Source organism: Marmota monax, unplaced genomic scaffold, assembly GCF_021218885.2.
Source record: "Marmota monax isolate L192 unplaced genomic scaffold, Marmota_monax_Labrador192_F-V1.1 WCK01_AAM20220418_F8-fsc00192, whole genome shotgun sequence".
Taxonomy (NCBI): domain Eukaryota; kingdom Metazoa; phylum Chordata; class Mammalia; order Rodentia; family Sciuridae; genus Marmota; species Marmota monax.
Window position 1 is genome coordinate 324306 of NW_026693786.1, and position 10665 is coordinate 334970.

The 10665-nt window shown below is 35.2% G+C and overlaps 1 pseudogene; it reads right to left on the reverse strand.

Moving 5' to 3' along the window:
* Positions 1-9481: 9481 nt before the first annotated feature.
* LOC124105034 (ATP synthase subunit epsilon, mitochondrial-like) lies at positions 9482-9776 on the reverse strand (annotated as a pseudogene).
* Between the last annotated feature and the right edge of the window lie 889 nt (positions 9777-10665).

Consider the following 10665-nt stretch of genomic DNA (forward strand, 5'->3'; position numbering starts at 1 on the left):
AATGCAATCTCAGCCCTGCAGCTATAGGAAATGAGGTTCTCCTTCAGAGCACAACCAGAAGAACTTAAATCCTATGTGCAGCACATGAGTTGAGATTTTGAATCCCTGACCTCATATTTTTCTTGCACCACTTTGTCCAGAAACATTTAGGCAACCATCCAGTCTTATTATATGCATTAGTTTCCAAAAAAATGTTCTAAAGTATTATATACAATCATGCAGCTCCTTGATTTAAAGTGGTTGATTAGAGTACCCAAATGCAGATGTTTTGTGCATCTCTCTTATCAGATCTTGCCATGGTGCTCTTTGTATTACTGGAATTAAAGTCAATAGCATCTTTAAATCTAACAAGATTAGAAAGACAATTCTAGAAATTCCAGACCAATTCAGAAAACTCATCCTTAAAATTCTGTTCCTCTAGAACAACTCTTGGTACCAAATGGACACACAAAATGATAGATACAGATAGATGATAGATGAGTGATTGATAGATAGATAGATATTGACTCACATGATAATGGAAGCTAAGTATCAATATCTGCAAACCTAAAAGACCCAATGTGAAATTCCAATCTGTGTCCAAAAGCTAGAGAACTGATAGAATAACCCCAAGTCTGAAAGCTGGCATACAACACAAGAATCAAGGTTTCATTTCAAGTCCAAAGGTTAGAAAAACTAATGTCTCAAATCAAAGCAATCAGACAGGAGAAGGTGTCATTTTCATGTGAAGGACAGTCTTTTTTTTTAATCTATTCAGGCCCTTACTTGAATAGATGAGAGACATAGAGCAGTGAGATAACTATAGTTAACAATATATATTGTAAATTTTATGAATAATAAAATCTATAAATTTTACTTATTTAATTATTAATGAATTAATTAATTTAATTAATTATAAACTTCAGAACAGAGGAGCTCAAAGGCACCAAACACAAATAATAAGGAGATGTAAACTTTAATTATCCTGATTTGATCAGTACATATTGTATACATGTATTGGAATATCATATCCTACTCCACAAATGCTAATAATTTTTTGTAATTTTAAAGGGATGAAAATGTTAATTACCATGATTTTATCATTACACACTATATACATGCATCAAATTATTACATGGTCCCATCAATTTATGCAACTGAAAGAATAATAAAATAGTATTTGCAGTGTTTCTGGTCTAATTCCTAGGTCATTGACCCACTTTGAGTTAATTTTTGCACAGGGTGAGAAATAAAGCTCTAGCTTCACTCTTCTACATATGGATATCCAGTTTTCCCAGCACTATTTGTTTAAAAGGCTGTCTTTTCTCCAGCATGTTTTTGGTACCTTTGTTAAGGATCAGATGATTGTATCTGTATGGGTTTGTCTCCATATCTTCTATTCCATTTGTCTTCATATCTGTTTTTATTACAATACTATGTTGTTTTTGTTTGTTTGTTCGTTCATTTTTTTAACCATAACTCTGTGGTTTAATTTGGAATCAGGCATTATGGTATCTTCAGCATTGCTCTTACGGCTTGGAATTCTTTGGGCTGTTTATACTTCCATATGAATTTTAGGACTTTTTTTCTGTATCTGTGAAGAATGTCATTGGTAATTTGATGGAGATTGCATTAAATCTATAGATCACTTTTGGTAATATGGTCATTTTAACAATATTAATTCTTTTTATCCAAGAATATAGGAGGTCTTTCTATTTTCTAAGGTCTTCCTCAGTTACTTTCTTTCTTCAGTGGTCTATAATTTTCATTATGTAGGTCTTTCACATCCTTGGTTAAATATATTAACAGGTATTTTACATTTTTGAAGCTATTGTGAATGGAACCATTTTCCTGATTTCTTTATCAACAGTGTTAATTATTAGTACAGGAAAGCTATTGAGTTATATATGTTGGTTTTGTATCCTGCTACTTTGCTGAATTTGTTTATTGGCTCTAGAAGTCCAGAAACACTGCAATTGCTAGAAAAAAAAAGTCCATCCAGGCATCATCTTCCTTAATAAGATTACTAAAGCTCAAGAAATAAAACCAAGAATCAATAAGTATGATTGCATTCAATTAAAAAGCTTCTAAACAGAAAAAAAAGCAGCAGCTTCTGAACCACAAAGGAAACAATTAATAACATGAAGAGACAGTCTACAGGATGGGAGAAAATCTGTGCCAGTTATATATATATAACTTAACACCAGGGGCTGGGGTTGTGGCTCAGTGGCAAAGCACCTGCCTCGCACATATGAGGCACTGGGTTCAATCCTCAGCACCACATAAAACAAACAAAATAAAGATATTTAAAGAAAAACACCAAAAAAAAACCCAATCAATAAATGGGCAAATGAACTAAACAGCCATTTCTCAAAAGAAAAAATGCAAATGGTCAAAAATGTTCAACATCCTTAGCAATCAGGAAATGCAAAGCAAAACTACATTGAGATTTCATCTCACTCCAGATAGAATGATAATCATCAAGGATACCAATAATAATGAATGCTGGTGAAGATGTGGGGGAAAGGTACACTTATACATTGTTGTTAGATATGCTATTTAGTACAACCACATTGGAAATCAGTATGGTTATTCCTCAAAAGCAATACTGAAGTCACCATATGACCTAGCTATCCTACTCCTTGTTATTTATCCAAAAGAATTAAAATCAGCATACTATAGTGTACAGCACAATTCACAATAACCAAGTTATGGAACCAGCCTAGGTGTCCTTCAATAGATGAATGAATAAAGAAAATGAGGTGTATGTACACAATTGAGTTTTACTCAGCCATAAAGAAGAATGAAATTATGGCATTTGCTGGTTAATGAATGGAACTGGAGAACATAATGCTAAATGAAATAAGCCAGACTCAGAAAGCCAAGCATCAAATGTTTATCTCATGTATTCAAGCTAGAAATATGAATAAAGGAATAAAAAAGATACCTTATTGTTGGCATAACTACAGCCATCTTCCTTCCCCCACCCCTACTTTATGAATAGTGTTCTTATTCTCAAGAGATAGAAATCTGCCAGTCTCGGTTCTCTCCTTGAGAGATAAAAAGTTGTTCTCTGTTCTCAAGAAACAGTAACTTGCCTTCTACAAAATCAGGTGATGCTTGCTATGCCAGGTTCAAGAGCTAAACCTGCCCCTAACCGATGGTGCCCATGATTCTGGCCTATAAAAAGTAATGCTCAAGGGGGAGTTGCTGCTGCTCTCTCTCTCCTGATGCTCTCCCTCACTTACTGCTGCTCCTCTCTCTGTGTGGAGCACCCTGTCAGGGGCCTGACAATAAATCTGCTTATGCCTCTATCCTTGGAGTGTGCCTGTGTGATCAGTCCTGTGCCACTTTTCTTTCACTTATAAAAAACAGATGGAAGACAAAGCAAAGGAAGGTGATTGAGAGGGAGGGAGGCCAGTAGGTCATGAGGAAGTGTTAGAAAATGACATAAACAAAATTATGCTATGTTTATGTATAATACACCATAATAAAAGCCAATTAATATATAATTATAATGTACTAATAAAGATAATTATAATAGAAGGGAGACCAGTAGAATAGAGGAAGAGGATAAGAGAGAGGGAGGAAAAGGGGGGGGGGTATTGTAAAATGGAGAGTATTGCAGAATGAGATTGATCAAATTATGTTATACATATGTATGAATATGGCACAATGAATCACACTATTATATATAATACACCAACAGAAAAGAATAAAATACCTAAACACTTAAATATCCATTTGTATAGTATTTTACCTGTGCACAAAACATTTTGCAAGTATAGTGAGAAATGTGAATTGTATAATTAGCTCCCTCAGAACCCCTCAAAATAATAATTCACAGGGCCTGGGTTGTGGCTCAGTGATAGAGTGCTTGCTTCATACATGTGAGGCACTGGGTTTGATCCTCAGCACCACATAAAAATAAATAAACCAAATATAAAGGAAGGCATAGACTTACAAACCTCTTTTATTTGCATTTCCAATTCATTCTTCAGGTTTGGAAATTTTTCTGATATTATCTTATTGAATAGATTGTTCATTCCTTTGGTTTGTAACTCTATGCCTTCCTTTATCACAATAAATCTTAAATTTGATCTTTTCATGTTATCCCATAACTCTTAAATGTTCTGATCATGGTTTCTTACCATCTTCACTGTGTGGTCAACTGTATTTTCAAGATTATATATTTTGTCTTCATTTTCTGAGGTTCTGTCTTCCAAGTGATCTAATCTATTGGTGATGCTTTCTATTGAGTTTTTAATTTGATTTATTGTGTCCTTCATTTCAAGGATTTCTGTTTGTTTATTTTTTCAGAGTCTCTATCTCCTTATGGAAGTAATCCTTTGCTTCCTGTATTTGCTTATGTAGCTCTTTATCGAAATGATCTTTTGCTGCCTGAATTTGCTCTCTTATATCATCCTTTAACTCACAGAACACTTTAATTATGTACATCTCGAACTCCTTCTCTGGCATTTCTTCTGTGTTACTGGCCATGGATTGTAATAACATAGTATCTTGATTTGTTTGGGGCACTTACTTCCCTTGCTTTCTCATGTTGTTTGTGTGTCTTCCCTTCTAGCACTATGGATCCGAGGTGTTAAAGTTTTTATCCTATAGGTTTATTGTGTCCATGCAGGGTTCCAGTACCTATCCTTTAAGGGAGAGATCAATATTAACAGATCCAAATACAAACAATATACTGCCTTAAACCAAATAGCTCCTATTAAGACATTTATGGTTTTATCACAATATTACAGAAATGGTGAGTTCAATTATTATCTACAATATAAACAGTAGGTTTGCAAAAAGGTCTATAGTTTCTGATGGTGGACAAAGAGAACTGGGGTGTGGTATAGGATGAGATGTTTAGAAGGTGAGGATATAGAGTTATTAGATAATAGGAAGCAAGAAAGAGGAATCAAAAGAAGTTGGCTAGTAGCAGGAGAAAAGAGAGAAAGTGACTTGGGGGAGACAAGTAATTGAGAAGACTATAGAGAGAATACAAAAAACAAACATAATAATTAAGAGAAATAAAAAATGTAAAAATAGGAGATAAAACAATATACAATACAACTGTAGTATGCTATTCAGACATCCTAGTCCTCAATAACCTAATCCATGAAAAGTAGTTGGTTTTGCAAATATTGAGGATGTGAGGTCGGGAGAAGAGAGAGAGAGAGAAAAGGAAAAAAAATATTCAAAGAAAAATTAAAGGATTTTTTCTGTTGAAGTTCAGTATCTTTCCTGCTTTCTGTATTTGCTCTCTTATATCATCCTTTAACTCATCCAATATGTGTGGTTGTCTGTTGTTTGCTGGTATCTCCCCTCAGGATGGTGAAGGTTATTAGGGTGAAATGGTTGGTTTGGGGAGTGGAACTTCTGGATGTGAGGTGTAGCACTTGCCAGTCCCCTTTGGGAGACTGGACCCCAAGGATCTCCTTTGTAGTCCACTTGTGGGAGGTGGGCACCTGGTGTTATCTCCTTATATCGCCTGTAGTCCTCGAAATTCCTGGTCTTTTCTTTAGCCTCTAAATTGTATCTCACTCACTCCTTCCCTTTCAACTTACCAATCAGAACCTCTCTTTCCAGAGGTCTTGTGAGCTGTGCTCTGGGGCCTGCACACCTTGTTGCAGAGAGCTATTTTGTATGGGGTAGGTCAGGACCAGTCTTTGGGAGCTACTGACCAGCCAAGTAGCCAAAAGCACTGTGCTAGGTTAGTGGCTGCAGGGGAAAGGGGGAGTTGGAGGACTATAGGTACCTTGATATTGCTTCTAGGCCCCAGTCGGTGTTCCAAGCTGGGAGTTGCCCCAACTAAAGATGGTGATAGTGGTAGCAAGGATAACCCATGTTAGCAAGGATATCCCAAGATAGAGGCGGCTGCTTTCAGAGATGGGGTGTTGGGTCAGGCCGGGCAGTGGTGTTGGACGGCATGTTCGGAGATATAGCTCTGTGGCATGCAGTGTTATGGCTGGTGGCTGTCTCCAGACCCTGTCTGGTGTCCCAGGAGCAGGCAACTATGGCAGTGATTGCAGTGTCCCAAGATGGGAGCCCCATGCTTGTAGATGGGGTCCACATGGGAGCAATGGCCAGGGGTCCTGCCCAGGAGCAGCTGTTGGGGAACTTCTAATAACTCGCAAAGAAACAGTATTCCCACTGCTTGAATCCCAGGTCATGGAGCAACAAGGAATGCAGCCTCCCTCTAGTCCGCCATCTTGGATCTCCTACAAACTACATTTAACTTGGTTTGTGTATTGTCAAGTTTTGCTCAAAAATGAAGAAAGTAAGTTTATCATTTTATGGGAAACAAAAATTGGCAGCACTTGTTGCCAATCATAAATGTAAATAAGCTTGCAACTGAAGCTCAATTTTGTAAAATTTTTATCTACTGTTATGAGATTGACTGTTTTTTAATACTTAACATTTTTTCTAATGAAATGGGTATTTATATTCATGAATGTGTTTTTTTAGATAATATATAATGAAATAGTGTCACTATTGGGAAGATCTGTGTTATGTAAACAAAGTTACATTTTTAAATCATGCATAACACCAAAGTGTTTAAAAGTCTAAACCAGTCAATGGATTTTAATATAATAGAACACAAAAAGTTCACTGATAAGATTTCAGATTCCACGACACAACTCACTTTTAGTAACTACTACTTTTTTTTTTTGGTTTAGCATTAAAGAAAAGTATCTATAGATCTCTAAAAAAATATATGGAAATATCATGCCCTTTTGTAAGTATTTACCTATTTGGTATAAATTTTCTTTTTATATTTCAACCAAAATAAATTTGGCAACAGATTAAATGTAGAAACACATACAAGAATAACACATTAAAAATCCAGACAGATGCCTATATTCTAAGTGTTATTTTTAGTTTTAAAAAGTATATTTAAGAATATTATTTTGAAATGTAATGTGTTTGTCATTGGTATTTTTAAATAAATATTTTTTAAAAAATCTTAAATACATTATTATCAGTGAAAAAAACCAGAATGAAAAGACTATATAATACATGATTTCATTTCTAATATTCTATAAAATGCAGAATAATCACAGAAAAGAGATCAGTGACTTCAGTCACTGGGGGAGGGTTTTACTAAAAAGAGGCACAAAGGAATTTTGGAGGTTATAAAACCCTTCTATATCTTTTTTTAAAAAGAGAGAGAGAGAGAATTTTTTTAATATTTATTTTTTAGTTTTTGGTGGACACAACATCTTTATTTTATTTTTATGTGGTGCTGAGGATCAAACCCAGAGCCCCGACCTTCTATATCTTGATTATGCTAGTAAATACACAGCCTAGTTTGTCCAGGCTCTTACAATTCTACTCATAAACAAGAAAATTTTATTATATGCACATGATAGGTCAACAATCCTTACCAAGCAGAGTGGAGAACATGGATGGATGTGAGGTCAGTAAGTATTGAAGACTATAAACACAAAGCAATAGCTAGACTATTGCAATGAACCATTATCTTAAATCTTTTCACAGTATTTATTCTCTTTCAAGGATTCCCTTTCCTGATTTCTCTGCCTAACTAATAACAGCAAAATTATACTGTATGTCAGGCAAAGTATTTCCTGCCTTTTACCATTTCCCATCCTCCCCTACCTTCTTCACCACATAATCACTACTCCCACATTTTTACCACAACCAGCTACCTGCTTCATTCCTGTTCCTTTCATAGCATCTTATATTCCTCCATCACAGCCATTCTGACATTCACTATAAATATTTGTTCAACATGTTTATCTTCCACATTAGACTGTGACTCCTTTAAATCAAGGACTGTGTGTCCTTTTATCTCCAAATCTAGAAGTATCATACCTCAACTTAATAAAAACTATATATTCTTCTATATCTAGTTTCTTCAGGGCTTTTATCATGAATGGATATTGAATTTTATCCAAGACTTTCTCTTCATCTATTAAAATTATCATGTGGTCTTTATGCTTGATTCTGTGTGCCATATTACTTTTATTGATTTGTATATGTTGAGCCATCCTTAGATCCCTAAGATGAAACCAACTTGATTATGATGTATGATTTTTTTATTTTTATGTTTTTGTAGTTGTAGATGGACTGCATGCCTTTATTTTATTTGTTTCATTTTTATGTGGTGCTAAGGATGGAACCCAGTGCCTCACACATGCTAGGCAAGTGCTCTGCCACTGAGCTACAGCCCCAGCCCATATGATCTTTTTATTGTGTTCTGGAATTCAATTTGCAAGTATTTGCTAAGGATTTTTGCATCTATGTTCAAGACCAAGGGTATTGGTCGATAGTGTCTTTTTCTGTTATTTTGTCTTTATCAGGTTTGAGTTCTTTTTATTATTATTTGTTTTAATTAGTTATACATGACATAGAATGCACTTATATACTTTGATGTATCATACATAGATGGGATATAATTTCTCATTTTTCTGAGTGTACATATTGTAGAATCACATTGGTCATACAGTCACATACATACATAAAATAATAATGTCTGTTTAATTCTACTATTTTTCTTATCTCCACATCCCTCCTTATCAGGTTTTGAAGCAGGGTAATAGTGGCTTCATAAAATGTGTTTTTAAAAGTTCTATCCAGTAGATTGGGGACATAGCTCAGTTGGTAGAGGGCTTGCCTCACATGCACAAGGCCCTGGGTTCAATCCTCAGCACCACACACACACAAAAAAAAAGTTCTGTCCAGGGGGGTGGGGTTGTGGCTCAGTGGTAGAGCGCTTGCCTAGCATGTGTGAGGCACTGGGTTTGATTCTTAGCACCACATGAAAAATAAATTAATTAAATAAAGGTATTGTGTTCATCTACAACTAAAAAAAACAGTTCTATCCACAGGATGAGTTCTTGCTCAGTGTTAGAGCACTTGGCCTAGCACTAGTAAGGCACTGGGTTTGATCCTTAGCACCACATAAAAATAAATAAAATAAAGGTTAAAAAAAACTCCTGTCCATTTCTATTTATGAAATAGTTTGAGGAGCATTAGTATTAATTATCCTTTAAAAGTCTGGGAAAATTCAGCAGTAAATCCATCCAGTCCTGGACTTTTCTTTGTTGGAGTACTTTTTATTACTCCTTCAGTCTCATTCCTTGTTATTGATCAGTTTAGGACTTTTATATCCTTTTGGTTCAATTTTGGTAGGTCATATCTGTCTAGAAATTTGTATATTTCTTATAGATTTTCCAATATGTTGAAATATAATTTTTCCAAATATTCTCTAATGATCTTGTGAATTTCAGTGGTATCTGTTGTAATATTCCCTTTTAGACTCTAATTTTATTTATTTAGGCCTTCTCTTTTTATTTTAGTTTGTCTAAGGGTTTTTCAATCTTGTTTATCTTTTCAAAGAACCAACTCTTTGTTTCATTGATCCTTTGTGGTATTATTCTCCTCTTTATTTCATTTATTTCTGCTCTGATCTTTTTTTTAAGAGTGAACCATATATCAATTTATTGGCATCGTCAATTTATGAACAAGACAGTTTTTTTCATGAAGTGAGATGATTTTAATTTGCCATAGCATGTGCTCACACTTCTTCACCTTGAAAATGTAGCATTTAAAGCTTTAGTCAGGGTTAATTATTCCTTTTTTACTTTCACAATTTTTGTGCTGCTGCCAGAAGTCTTCTCGGCATTTACTTTGATTGAATTCTGCCTTCAGTGCCTCCCTCACTGCTTTTGCACAGATCTGAGAGTATCGGATGTAGCTGAGTCCAGCCTGTCGCCAGTACGCCACCATGATGTCGCAAGAGGGGGGTGCGTTGGGTCGAATCGCGAAAACGCCACAGTAGCAGCTCAGCCCTGCAGCAGGAAGGCCGACTGCTCTGATCTTTATTAATTCTTCCTTCTACTATCTTAGGATAGATTTGGTCTTGTTTTTTAATACATCAATATATAATCACTAGATTATTTATTTGAAATGCCTCTTTTTTTTAATGTAGGTACTCATAGTTATAAATTACCCTCTTAGTACTGCTTTCCCCATACTGTACAGGTTCTGGTATCTTGTGTTTCCATTTTCATTTGATGGTAGGAATTTTTAAATTTCCCCACCTCCAATTTATTCTTCATTATCTATTAAATTAGAGAATAAGTCAGAAAATTCTTTTTATAAAAGGGCAAACAATAAATATTCAAGGATTTGTGAGTCATAGAGTCACTGTAGTAAACAATTCAATTCTGCCCTTGTACTACAAAAGTAATCAGAGAGCCAGCAGCAGTGGCACATGCCTGTAATCCCAGCAGCTCTGGAGGCTGAGGTAGGAGGATCGTGAGTTCAAAGCCAGCCTCAGCAAAAGCAAGGCACTAAGCAACTCAGTGAGACCCTGTCTTTAAATAAAATACAAAATAGGGCTGGAGATGTGGCTTAGTTGAGCACCCCTGAGTTCAATCCCCAGTATCCAAAAAAAAAAAAAAAAGTAATCTAAAAAGGGTGAAAAACTGACTTGGTAATTTTCCAATAAAACTTTATTTAAGGTTATTGAACTATGAATTTCATAGTTTTACATGCCACAAGATATAGCCTTTTGATTTTTTTTTTCAATCATTGAAAATACAAAAACTGGGACTGGGGTTGTGACTCAGTGGTAGAGTGCTCTCCTAGCATGTGTGAGGCCCTGGGTTCGATCCTCAGCACCACATAAAAATAAATAAATAAAATAAAGAT